General features: G+C 37.2%; 1 protein-coding gene across 1 annotated transcript in view; it reads right to left on the bottom strand.

Moving 5' to 3' along the window:
- TENM3 (teneurin transmembrane protein 3) overlaps positions 1-14,749 on the bottom strand; it is a 2,200,211-nt gene that overhangs the window by 1,326,356 nt on the left and 859,106 nt on the right. The window contains exon 5 of the mRNA XM_043546023.1: positions 12,423-12,463. The gene's annotated coding sequence lies outside the window, so the exon portion shown is untranslated. The remainder of the gene's footprint in view (positions 1-12,422; positions 12,464-14,749) is intronic.

Here is a 14,749-nt window from a genome sequence, read left to right as displayed (position 1 = left end):
TGAAATTCCAGACCCAATGAAGTCAGTGAGAGTTTTACTATGGACTTCAGTGGGGCCATGATTCCACCCAAACATCAAAGCTGTGGTATTTTTTCTTTCTTTGTTTGTTTAAAATAGCCACTTTCATCACTGCATCAATTTTCTTAAAATGCAGCAATATTTATAGTTTCACACCAATAGCACGCACCACCTCAGATGGCTGGCTACCCACATTCTTCTGCTCAGGATTATATTCTACTGTTAATCCCCTATTGACACTGGATCATATGTTTAAAGGAGCTTTGTGACTGTGCAATCTTCAAGAGTTTATTTGAAATCAAAATACCAATGTCTACATTCACACAAATTCCTCAAAGCTGCTTCAATCTGGCATGTTTGTCTCTAACCTTTGATGTTCTTTCCAGCACATTCTGAGATTAATATACAGAATTTCAATCTGACATTTGCTGAACAATTTAAGATTCAGAATTGGATAATTGTTGATATAGACAAAATATCTGTATGTAAAAAGAGAATGTGGTTGCTAAGTAGCAAATGCATTGCACAGATCTGTAGAATACACTACCTAGATCTCTTCAAAATACACCTTGAGAAATTGTTTCTGTCTATAAAAACCTTGAGGATTAGTTTTCTATGTTTCATGTTGTGTGAACTTTATGAAGATTTCTGTAGGATAAGGGTTAACAGAAAGCTTTTGTGGGTGGCTACTGTGAAACTGGGAATAAAGAAAGCATGCAGTAAGTGGCCCATCTGAAGTCAATTCCACTGATGCGCTCAGAAAAAGTATTGTATTCAACTTATCATTTCCTAAAATTGCTTGTGAAAAGTTTTAACTGATTTAACTGCTAAAAGTCTATCATTTCTGTAATCTTTCCATTCAAACTCAAAAGCACATGGGTTTATTGCTGGTATAGGCTACAACTTTACCTATCTTATACATATATGTTTGTATACAAAAGTGTAATGGCATTGACATTCTTTTCTTAATAGTGTTTCAAACACATGCATTAAAAGGTTATAATAATAATACAAATTACATGGTTATTTTTCCGTATCTTACCTAATAGCCTATAATATCATTTTTGGTTACAGTTCACCAGTATTAAATTTAAAGCATAATATAAAGTCAAGGTTACTTCACATTTAATTAGGCATTAGAAACAAATGTGACTAGGTCTGTATTGTGTTAAATAAATGCAAATAAACCCTTCGAGGCAAGAGGAAACAGTTTAGCAAAATTAAACTAAAGGCAAAAAGTAACCCACAATAAGGTAGGCAATAAGTTATTATAGGTTACCTGCAGCATTGTGCATTATGACATCTCAGCTGTAGAACACACAGCAGCATAAATTGTACCAAGCTTGTCTTATTGAGTAAGATATTCAGGACAAATGTGAAATATTATATGCTTAGAAGCCTAACTTTTGAAAATTAGGTCAATAAATCAGGCAGATCAGCAAAGGACCTATCGTTTGGATATGGAAAGCACCACCCACCACTGAAAATTGTGACAGTAATTTATTTTCAGGATCATTTAGGGGGGAAAAATATCAAGAGAACATTTTGCATATTCTCTGGAAACCTAAACTGTATAAATAAAGTTTTCATATAGATCTTATCATATTTGCTTATCCCTATCTACTGATTGTATTACAGTATACTTCATGTCACTGAAAGTAAGAAATGGGTGACTTGTTATCTGTACATAGAGTAACCTAGACCCAAAATTCCATTTAGATCTGTGTTCAGCTTTGTACGAAAGAAAAGTCTTAGGCTGTATTTGATTTCTATGACACAGACTGTACAGTCAGCTAGACCATTACACAGTAACGAATGCTAACATAAGCAGAAAAACTACTTGCATTTATACACAGAAATATACCCACTGGACTTTGTTCAAGTTTTTAATGTAACTTTATTTAAAAAAAAAAGCAAACTGGAAGCAACTTAACTTACAACAAGAGGGGTTTTATATCTGCAGATATAAAAATTGATGTAATGATCTCACCCTCTTGGGTTGGGTATAACTACTACTGACAACACTAAGGGCTGGTCTACACTAAAGCAAGAAGTCGACCTAAGTTACGTAACTGAAGTTGACTTACAGTGATGTCTATACCGCACTGTGTCGATGGAAGATGCTCTCCTGATGACTTACTTTATGCTTCCTGAGAATCTGGAGTGCAGAAGTGGATGGAAAAATGCTCTGCCATCGAATTAGCGATTGTAGCAGTGCCGATTTAGCTGTAAGTATAGACAAGCCCTTAAAAGGGATTCTAGTTTTGTTCTCTCATTCGCCTTCTCAGAAAAGTGCCATTGACTGAGTAGGCAAAGAAACTGAATCCCTTTTTCATTTTCTTTCCCCTCCATGTCAGAGTTGAGGGACATTGGAAGCACAACATAGAAAAGGTTGTATTGTTGTTACTCGAGCCGTATACAGGGCTCTGTATATAAGACGGTCATCCGCAGATTTATCTGAAAGTTCAAAGTTTTTTAGCATATTTGGTCCTAACTGGAAAATGGAATTCTCTTCCCCGCCCTACACACAAGAAATTTTATATGAAGGATCTTTGCAATTTCAGTCTCCCTGTGGGAAGTTTTGAACAGCTTCAAAACAAATGTTCGTTAACTAGCTTCTGGTTTTGTTTTGATTAATTGTATTTTTCATTTGTAATAAAAGGCCCCTATAGCTTAGATGAGAATTTTTTCCCCTCCCAAATTGATGGAAATCCCAATAAAGAAAACAATATAAAACATTTGTCACCAAACTGCAGTTACTGCAAGGGTGCATGGGAGGATACAAGGGTATTTCCTACCTTGTCATCCTGCGTAGCAGAAAACACAGTAACAGTGCTCTTCTGAACACTTTCCTAGCACGTGTAGGGCAGTAGCAACCCCAATAGCTACATAGGTTCACTGAGGTTAGGAAGAAACAATGCTGTGATTCCACCCTCTGGCTCACCAGTGTGCTAGCCTGAAGCTCAGAGAGGACCTTGAAAGGGTGTAACTTCTCCTGCATTCTTGGGGCTCCAGGATACACTACCTCTCCTAGTGTATCTCCCCACTGAAGTGTGCAGCTCACAACGCTGCTTACTCAGATTTGTACCTCTCAGGCACAGTTAAGCCCTAAAAAAAGAAATAGTTGAAGGTGAAACTGGTGCATTTAACAGTCCTGAACAACGAATTTAGAACAAAGTCCTCATGTGAATCCCTTATCCATTGTCCTAGATGCCTTTTTTCCTAAAGATGATAATGACAACCTGGTAACGCTTTAGAGACTGAATCAGTACTGTTCAAACAGCCCAGCAGACTAGAGAGAGGAATTTAATGTTCAAGTCAAAACACTCTTTCCCTCTCTCTCCTGGTGAGAGAAATTACTGCCTAATCAGAAGAGAACCATGGCTACTGTCAGATCAATAAGATCACTTTCATCATTACCTCTATGGCAGAAAATGCATCTGAACAAACTACGCAGCTCTAAAACTGCTCCTGAAATTTCAAAATCATGAAGGAAAAATTGGCGTAGTGAATAAACAAGGAGACAAGTATATTATCATTTAGTACTGTCACAGATACAAATGCTTTAATCAAGAACATTTTACACACAGACAGTGTTTAAGTAAGGCATAACAGAATTAAAATGGAGTGGGCCAAAATTCTGGTGCCAATATTGGGAATATTTTTCCCTAGCATTATAAATTAATAAATGAAAAGTGATGTTACACTTTCTGAAGAAAATGATGCAACCCTGAAAAGTTTGGACTATATACTGGGTTTTATTAATAATGTACTTATGTGGCCACAAAGTACCATATAATTGCAGATTCTTTTTCAGTTGCTGCGTAAAACTGCTCAAAAATCTAAGTTTCCACTTAAAAGAAAAATTGAGTCTCTGGCTGTAAAGCTAACTTTGAAAACTTGAACCAAATATAACTAAGATGTGATGCGTGCCTGAGTCAGCACACAGCCCGATACATTAACTCTGACAAACATTAACTCTTTCCATATGTTTTAATGGGTTGTTAACTGAAGTATGACAACAATTTAAACACAAATGTACTGATCATGTTTAGCAAAAATGCAGAAGTGTGCTTATTTGCTATTGCTGGGTGTAGTGGTAGAAACAGGTGTAGGTGGTCAGCCAGTTGCTATCAAGGAATTGCTGTGGAAGGCAGAGAAAAAAATCAAACCTCTTCCCTCCCATAAAAATGTAAAAGTCACCTTTGCTACTGCCCAAATGCATCCCCTCTTCTTTACCAAATACCTTAAACTTTCCTCTGGGTGCCAAACCACATTCCTTGCTCTCCTAAGTGTTAAAAGCACTGACTGTCCGTTGCCCAGGTGGAAAAAACACCACCTCTAGATTTTCCCTTACAATTCTATGGTTCAAGGTTATTACCAGTTGTCATTGCACAAATCTGAAACACATTGACAATTCAAAATTTGGCAACAGCGTAAAATAAACTAAATTTAGTATCAAAACAAAATTACACAAGGATCACTACGCTGACTCAAACAGACTGAAATGGGAGGTGACAGAAGGAATATGTGAGCAGGGGTAGTGCTGCAGAATGTCATGGTCCATAGCACAAAATATAGGTCTTATATGCCAAATAGGACACGGGGCCTTAACTAGAATGGAATATCTAGGAATCTATCTAAAAGATTATATAATATGGTTCATTGATCTTTGTAAATTTATAAGAGGCAAACCTCACTAGAATAGTGTTATGAATAAGCACCTTTTTTCCAGAACAACCATAGCATAATGGCCAAAATGTGCTTATTTGAAAGTATATGCATTTTCAAATATTAACTCAATTTAGTATATCACTCTGTCGATTCCATTTTTCAGATGACCCGACTTACTGTCAGATCGCTACTGTAAATGACAAACATGTCATAGGAAATATAATTTCATTTGCTGGAAGGTAAATTCATTCTGAATCCATGACTTTTATTATAATATTTGCACATTGAGTACAGTCTGGTTTTCATTGTTTGAGAATATGACCATTTAGACTAGTTCGAAAAGGAAACTAAACATTTCTGGGTAAACTGCGGAAAGATAATTTGGGTAGTCAGCAAACTCCTGCTGTCACAAACATGAGGAGACACTGGCCAGAAAAATCTGGCTAGATTTCAGACTGCATAACAGCTCTCTATCAAGAAAATAAAAGTGTGTTTCTCTAAAATCTTAGCTGTCACATTAGTATTATATCAGTGCCTGCTATCTCCTATGGAAAAGGATTGTTAAATGTTTCCATCGTAAATACTATATTTCAGAGTGTTTAAATACAGCTATAAACACTGGCTCAGGGTTAAAACACGGCATGGTAGGTACATGTTTGAAAACAAATTCTTTAGACACTTTTTAAAGAAGTATTTACTTTCACAGCCCAAATCCTGCAAGTGAAGCCTGTGTAAAAGGATATTGCCCATATGGATGGCACAGAATTCTCAATGACTGGCATCCAAGTTTTCATTGTTATTAAAGCAGATGAAGAGGAGTATTTTATGTAGCCTATAGTATTCCCATCCGCATTCCTTAAGTGTTCGATTCTGTGCATGGACCTGCTCGCCATACCATGGGCCTGCCTCCAGACCTCCCATATTCCATTGTCAATTCTAAACAGAAACTTGATGGGGAGATCTCACATGGAATTGTGTAGTGTTTCCTTGTTGAGGGTTTCTCCTGTTTTGCATGCAAGGGATTCATAGATTTTAGGAATACTCCAAAACAAATGGAACACTTAAAAAATATTCACACAAAACCAAAAAAATCCTTAAAACAGAAAACATCATCATGCAACACCACACATCTCACCACCTCCTCAATGGAAATTCAGTGTTAAAGCTCAGTAAATCTCTGGGTTGACACTTCTAGATAAGGCTATCAGTGAAAGAGTTATAGTGTGAAATTTCAGCTAGGAGTAGATCAGCTAGCTCAGTTAAAGTAAGAACTTGCAGGAAGCTTTGTCTTTCCCGCAGGATGAACTGGAAAAGAGGTTCCTTGCCAATAACTGTTTTTCTTTGAAAGCTGGGATTCCCATTCATGGGATATGGTGGTCCTGGCACTGAGCTGTGGAACTGCCTTGAAGAGACATGCTGTTGAGGGTATGACCAAGAGTTTACACAAACATGATTGCTGAAGACATTTCCACAGTTCAGTGCCTGTGATACCATATCCCGCAAGTGGCAATGCACAGAGGCCCTCAACGAATAACTCATCTTATATAAGAAGATATATTCAGATCCAGATCAAATCTTTTTTTGGGTGCAAAGGTGAATTATGGTTAGGTTTGAGTTTGGATTAGGTGATATAGAAATATCACAAATTGGTTTTTAGGAGATTTTGACTGCAAATGGCAGAAATTTGCAAGCATATTTAATCTTTCAGAACTTCCTACACCTTAGGTTACCACATGACGAGAAGGGCTATCCTTGGAGGATTTTGGTTACACACAAATGGGAAAATAGATTCTCTCTCACTTAGAAACAAAAAGAGTAGGATCAAATCTGAGATAAGGTCAGAATCAGAGATTCAAATCCAACCACAGGGTCTTGAAATTCAATTGAATGGTTTGATTTTGGCCCAGACATAATTTTAAGATTAAAAACAGTTCTTATTTGGGTCAAAGAATTGACCCTTCTTTCTCATTGAGAATCTTGGGGAAGAAATTTGTTGGGAATATTCCAAGGATACCACTTCCTTGCTCCCCAGGATGCTATCATGAAAGAACAAGAATAGACTATCAAGTATATCACTGGAAAATCTGTAGTGGACCAGGATTTTTTATTATTATCAACATCATAATTGGAAATGTTTATTTATTTCATGAACAACTCTGATATAATCCTTACACAGATTTGCAGTTGCCATGTATTAAAGAATGTGACAAAAGAAAATAACTGAAAGCTGAAAACACTTCACTGTGGATAAGAGATACAAAATGATAGCCAATTGTTATGCTGTTCAGTTTCACACAGCAGTTTTATGTTATAGATTACGTATGATTCAGACACTATTCTTGAAATGGGAATGCAAACTGTAGAATAAACAGTGTAGAAGAAGCATAGAGACAGTGAGGCAATGACAGACAACTTCTTCCTGGAACACTTTTGCAAGTATTAAGACAATAGTATTCACATAATCACATGACGTGATAACAGACATTTTCCGTTTGGAATGATGCTGTAATTGGTTTAATGGTTTCTCCTGTAATGTAACAATGGCATAGTCACAATTACTGTCACGCACACCTTTAAAACAGGTTCATTGTTAATAGATATATGGTTTCTATGAAAAAGAAGTATTATGCAATTTTTCTCCCCAGCACTGGGCTGCCACGGTATATTTGGTTATGCTAAGCAAATCAAAGACTTTTATTAAACAAAACAAAACAAAACAAACAAAAAACCATACCAAAATACTCTTAGGCTCCGATCCTGCAATCACATCCAGCCTGATTAACCTTTGAACTCACACAAAGCCAGACTGACTTCATTGAGGCGTCACATAACCACAATGGTCCATTTGCATGGACATGATTATAGGATCAGGGCTTCTCTCAGGATGAAGTTCTCTGTGTTAAAAAGGTAATAAAGAGGGATGGTCAGGAAAAGGGAATCTGGAAACAAGTAGAAAGACCTGAAAAAGCCATTAAGGTTTTGGGAGAGTAGGAAAGAGGAAAAAAAATCAGCAAAATGACTCTGGGACCTCAGCAAGGAAATCAGTGGACACCTGGAAGGAACATGGTGGGATGATAGCCAAAGAGATAATGATTAGAAAAATTATACCAGAGCCTATGAATCTAACTATCTTTTGTAAATACCATTTAAGAAACTATGGTATCTTAAGAAATAATGAACTAAAAGTGCTAACAGCAGAAATGCTACTAACCTGGAGCATGCATGAGAAGAAAGAAAGAAGTCTCTCTCAAAAACTGAGCCTATACCACCAAACTACAGTCTAGCCCAAAAGTACAAGTAGAACCAAATATAACCCTTTATTTATTTGGTTGAAAATGGAAACATTTTTCACCAAAAAATATTTTTGGATGACTATGAATAACCACTGTGCCAGAGAGTGAGAATATGAATGAATATTGCCTAATGGTTAGATCACTCACCTAGGATGTTGGGGTAGGGTGACCAGATGTCCCGATAAAATCGGGACTGTCCCACTATTGAGCGGTTTGTCCCACGTCCCGACTGAAGTACGGTCGGGACGCCATTTGTCCCGATATTTGGTTGTAGGCGCAGCAGCCCTTTTTTTGGCTTAGGCAGCGGAGACAGGCAGGGGGAGCGGCTTTTCAATTGTTTGACTCACCTGGCATTTTCGGGTCTTTGGCGGCATTTCGGAGGCGGGCACTTCAGTCGGTGACGGGCTTCGGCAGTATTTCGGCAGCGGGTACTTCTTTCTTTGTCGGCAAGATTTATTTCCCGCCGCTGAATGTGCTGGGTGAAAAGGCGCTCCCCCTGCGGCGGTCCCAATATTTTGGATTTAGCATCTGGTCACCTTATGTTGCGGAGACAAGTTCAAGTCCCAGCTCCAATGATTATTTAATTATTTTTACAAAGTGGAACAGCTTCAACAGGAGGGATTGACAGAGAGAGACACGAAAATGCCCCACAGCCCAGTGGCCAGAGCACTCTCCTGCAGTGTGAGAGATTCAAGTTAAAAACTCTGTTCCACATCAGGCAGAGGGGGAATTTCCAGGTTTCCCGCTTCCTAGGTGAGTACCCTACCACTGGGATAAAAGTTATAAGGAGATTGCCGCCATCTCCTCCTCCAGCCATTCTGTGAATTTAAGTCCCCCCAAAAACAAAAACAAAAACATTTGTCTGAACCTATTTGGGGGAATATCTGTCCAATCCACAGATAGTTTCAGGTTGCCGGAAAAGGCATTTTTCAGTGAATAAGCTACACCTGAAACATTTTGCCCAACTCTATTCATAAGTCAAGGCTGACAAATAAGTGAAGCAAAGAGTTCATATTGATACTAGAAAATGAGGGTCCTGAAGGAATGGCATAGAATGGTACAATGGAGAGAACCCATGCTTAGCAGTGTGGAATGTGTACCTAACTAATTGGCAGCAATCCATAAGAACTATTGATAAAACACTTCTAGACAGCCCTACCATGTGCTCTAAATGTTCCAGAACGGTATCAATGGTCGATGCTGACAAAAGCAGTCAACAGATGAAAGAGTACAAATATCCTGAATCAGCCTGCAGCAAGAGACTGCTATAAGCCCTCAACTGGACAGTTTCAATGTTGTCTCTTCTCATAGCCAGGCTGGATTTTATCACTTAGATATGTGTCTAAAGTAAGGTGCAACTTAAATTTGAATTCAACAACTTGAGATACAATCTTGGAAAGAAACAGGAAGTAGATTATTGGATAAAAGCATGATGTATCATCTGAGACAGAGAGAAGGGCATTTTAAATACTAGAGTAACAGAAGCCAATTTTGGCTAAAAGTGTAACCTTATAATAAGGTAAGGCATTCATAATGACACTTAAAATTAGTACCAAGAGCCGTTCAGTCAGAAACTAACGAAGAATACTCACAATGGCTGTGATGGTCTCACTTTTATCCTATCTCACCATATTATAGACCTTAGAAATTGCTTTCAATGATTCTGAGTAGTTTGTGCATAAAATGCAGCTGAACTACATTTAAACGTTTAAGTATCCACTTAGATTATGTGACGCAACAATCAATCCTCTCTAAACATGTGCAATAAACCCATGAATTCTAACTACACTAATCATAAACAGGACTGTTTATAACAAACCCCAGGTTACATCACAATTATTAGATACCAACATTTGTTTGCTTTTGCTCTTCATTTTTTTTTTTTTTAAGAAATGAAGTAATTAATTTTTAAAATGTACCAAATTCTCAGGCAGTTTCAGTTGGATATAGTATTCTTCCTCCTTCCCTGTCCCAAACTCTTTTGTGTAGTGTTGTTCGTGGTGTATTGAGGAATATATTGGACTTTCAAGTGATCACTTGAAGAGTGCAGGGGAAAGGGGATGGTATTCCTGGTCTTGTGTGCAGGCTAGGGGGCTCTGTGGTGAAGCGTGTAATCTGGAAGAAAAAACAAACAGCCCAGAACAAGGTGGAATGAGTTGTGCCTCTCTCTATTAGGGAGCAGTCTGTTTTGTCTCTCTCTGTTTTGGGGTTCCTGTGTGTTATTCTGAATTCTAACAAATAAAGTAGTGTTAGGTAGCAACCTTCCAGGAGGAATACTTCATATTTTTATCTAACTTCTGTGTGTATGCTGCAAACATAACATTGTAAACAGTTAAATAGTTGCCACATTCTGCCCTAAAGATTAGTGCATTTAATTGGGGATAATGAAACAACACATAGCACATATTTTCATCTGTAAAGCTTAAGAATTTTTAAAAAGAATGCAAATATCATCTCCACTTTATAGAAATGGAAAACTGAAGAGCAGAGAGGTTAAGTGGCTTATCAGGGCCAAAGTATGTCAGTGGCAGAGCAAAGATTATAACCCGGATCACCTGAGTCCAAGACCCGTAATCTATTAACTAATACTATACGTCCTCCCCATGTGATGTGCTAGGTAAAGATTCCTGCATATGGCACATGTAATGCCATATCCTGCTGTCAATTCACATCACTTCGCATCATTTCTATTTAAGTCCTAAAGGGAGATATGCACATTTAGGGCAAAAAGAGAGACAGATTCAATTATCTGCTCTACTACATACTGTGTGTGGCACTGGAAAAGGACAGTTAGCCTCTCTGAGCCTTTGTTCCTTCCTCTGTAAAATGGGGATAACCAAGTTTATTTACCACAAAGTGATGCTAGGAAACTTAAGACATTAATGTTTGTAAAGGATTTTGATATCCTCAAATGGAAGATACTATAGAAAGCCAGAGTAGTATTATAAATAATAATACTAAGATATTTTAAATGTTTTGAATTATATTTCCATGTTATTGGAATGAGACTTTCCAAACCATGAGGCAGTGCTACATATTTTAACAAATCCCCATGCTGCAGATAACAGGAATAATTGTTAGACACAGCACATGTACCCTTCCACTCAGTTAGGACTAGAACCTTTGTCTCTACATTCGAAAAACAAAGGCCCTTTACCCATTGAGTAAGAGCTCTCCTTTAATAGACAGTAGCAGTAACCTCCCTCTTCTCTCCCTGGCGAGCCACCAGCAAGTATTATTATTCACATACACAAAATATATTACAAAATGTTCCTTCTCAGGTTTCTTAGAAGATTTTGGCTCTGTCCTGGACTCGCAATATAACAAAGAGTTGCAACATTCATCACTACAGCAGGATATGACCTGTCTTACTGATGAAATTATACATTGATCAATAGACACATGTAAATATGCAGTCTTCCTTAAAAGGTTAATAGGGGGCTCCAAATATGAATCACGTTATGGAATTCTAGAAGGTATCTTTGCCGCATTCTGAGAACACCAAACATACTGATCAGAACAAACGTAACTTGTTTTAAAGCTTTTAAAATGAACACACACAGCTCTGTAATAGCTTTGTGTGGTAACACTTCATTTAATATGTACATTAATTATTGCTGAATTACAATGGAGTTACTAAAAGGATATATAATGTTCACCTTAATGCTAAATGAATTCATTACGATCAGTGTAGTTACAATGAATACTAACTAAATTAATGGTAGTTAGACATGTTAGACAAAGTGTCACACTTATTTGAAGTGTTCCAACCTGAATTCATTTGGTACTGCATTTATAACAGTAATATGGAATACAGAGCAGTGGAGTGTGAATCACAATTTCTTTTTTCAGTTGTTAAATGTCAATGAGCAATTAATTATATTCCCGTAGTTTATTTTTGCACTTCATTTTTGAAATATATATATTTTAAAGGCCCAAATGATGCAGCAGATTTTTAGACCTGATCCTGGGCAGAATCATCCCCTATAGGCACATCCAGAAAAAAAGGCAATCAGGAGGGAAACTGCAAGATGCAGCTGCTATACCCCACTCCTGAACTCCAGTTATGCACATTCATAAAACTGTAGGTCATCTGGATCAGAGCTATGAGAGGTGGCATTCAGAGGGAGGAGTGGTATTAGGTTGTATATTTAGCATGTTTTAGCATTTATACGTCCCGACCTGGTGGCCCCATGTCTCACATAAGCTGCTCCTGCCTGTATCTGGAGCCACAGATGTCAAATGGCTCTTAACTGTTCACCAATTTTCAGGGAAATTGGCACTGAACTCAATTTTGACCCCAAGAGAAAGAAACAAAGATGTACAAAGGACCATTTTATCAGTTAAATGCAGGAACATTTCAAAGTTAATCCAAACGAAATAAATCAATCCGTATAAAGCTTGTATGATTCAGAAGAAACAAAAAGATTTACTTACAATGGGCTGTTAAATCAACAGAATAAAATTGCATCGCCAACCTATGAGAGAAAAACAAAGCAAAGAAAATATCGTTTCATAGAATCCACAAAAATGAAGACACTGTACATACTGCTACAGAATATATATTACATTGCTAATTGACAAGTAAAATAACATCGTGTTCTATCTTCCAGTAACGAAACCCAGAGGTACCATCATCCATAGGATACCTATTTTTATGCTCACAGTTCATATATTAGAAACTATGAGTTTCATTCATCTGTTCTGGAGGGAGAGAACCAATGGATTAAACCTATTGGGAATCAGAGTATTAGAATGAAATGCCTAACAACCATCCGAACATATTTGGGTGCTTTGTTTGAAAAGTAAAAGACATAAAGAAAAAGTAATATCATTTAGATTTTCTGATCATTTTTCTGCAGTGCATTTCAGAGAACGATGAACTGTAGCCTTCTGGCAATCACTAATGCAGCGTTTGTATTCTATGTTGAGATTATCCACTCGGGTGCTGCATTGAGGTTGCCTGGGCTATTTTGACACTGCATCCAGATGCTCCAATTTTGCTTCAGTGATTCAGAACTGAGCCAAAATGCCTTGAAGCAACATTGAAAAGACGTAGGTCTCAATGAACAATTAAAGTACTCTAGTGTCAACAGTAGTTTTTCTAAACACCTAGCATTGATGCTGAAGTGACTCAGGTAACCTTGATATGACAGCCAAGCAGATCATATATCATGCAATACGCACTATTATTAAGTATGCTTTGTCTCAAATGATTAGGGATTTACCTCCCCATTTTTATGGAAAAAGAAAAAATATGGAAGAAGCACAAGAGTGATCTGCACCTACTTAGCAGCTAATATGTCTGATCTACATAAAGTAAACATTTATCTGCTAGATATAAATAAAATGTACAATTTTTACTAAAATATTTGCATAAGTAACAGCATCTACCACGTGTTTGTGTTTATTTGAGTTAATTCTTAAACTGATTATGTATGAGAAAGAAAATTACAATTGGATAATTGTGAAATCTTCGGACAAACCAGAGGATTCCTAAACAATCCAATACACATTTGGGGCATGATCATGTAAACACTTACACACAAAAGTAGTCCATACTTCAAAATAAGAAGTCCTATTAACTTCAAGGTCAAGTAAGGACTATTCCAACAAACAATTTACAGAACTGGGAACTTGTTTGCACTTTATCTTTCACACAAACTGTCACAAGTTAAATATAATTACCCAGGTAAATAAATAAATAAGATCTATACAAGGCAGCAAGATAGGTTGGATAGGTTTTCAGAAGAGACAGCCAATGAACAAGCAATCATTTTATCACCTAAAATGTTCATTTTTCATGCAATAACAATGTTGACAACAAAAACGTGGCAAACTGATATTTTGTATTTTTCAGATGCAAGTGGTTTTTGTCAGAAAAATTCTGAACTTCAAAAACTTTGAATGTTTTGAGATTTTTCACTCCAGACTTGCTCATTTTGGAGTGAAAATCATGAAATTTTGCAATCAAATATGAAACTTTGATTTCTGAGGTTCTCCTTGTTATTCTGCACTGACCTGAACACATGTTCCCAGTAGGACAGCTATTTCTGTTAATGGGCAATACAGAGAAAAAGACTCTTGCATCAACAAGAATGGGATGGACAAGAGTTTGGTATGGGCCATACGCAAGAGCTTGTCCATTGTGGGGGACATATGGGAAGGGGAGACATGTTGAAAGGCAATATGAAATGAATGGGCTCCCAGCAGAGCTGTGTGAGAGCAGTCTGGCCATGTTCGTGTTTGTAATAAGTAAGTGTAATTACTAAGTACAGTATAGTGTTGTGTCGTGTCAGAAGGCAGACAGTAACATTTTGGAGAGACGGCATTTTAGAGTGAAAGCCTTTTATCAAGGATTTGCATTATTTCAGAGCAAGAGAACATTAATGCATGGATCATGATTTTATGAAAGGTGGAACTAGGACAATGAAGTTTCTATCCCTTCACAGCTTGAAATGCTAGCTGGGGCTGCTATTAGAATTAACTGAAAACCCTGCCCTTAACAGCAGTACAACCAAGAATAATCTTAAGTGCAGCCTTTCCATTTTTAGTGTACATCTTTCTTGCTTTTTCTCTAATGTAAGATATCTTCATTTCTTCCTGCTCTTCTAATCCCTCTGTTCTCCTCATCTATTACTCCTGAGGGAATTTTGCACCCAAAATAAATAAATAAATAAAAATCTGTGCACAATATTTTAAAATTCTGCATATCTTATTTGTCAATAAATAAATGCAGAGGCTCCAGCATTGCCATGGGGAGT

Source organism: Chelonia mydas, chromosome 4 (assembly GCF_015237465.2).
Source record: "Chelonia mydas isolate rCheMyd1 chromosome 4, rCheMyd1.pri.v2, whole genome shotgun sequence".
Classification (NCBI taxonomy): Eukaryota; Metazoa; Chordata; order Testudines; family Cheloniidae; genus Chelonia; species Chelonia mydas.
Note: the sequence above shows the minus strand (reverse complement) of the source record. Positions and strands in the feature narration are given on the sequence as shown.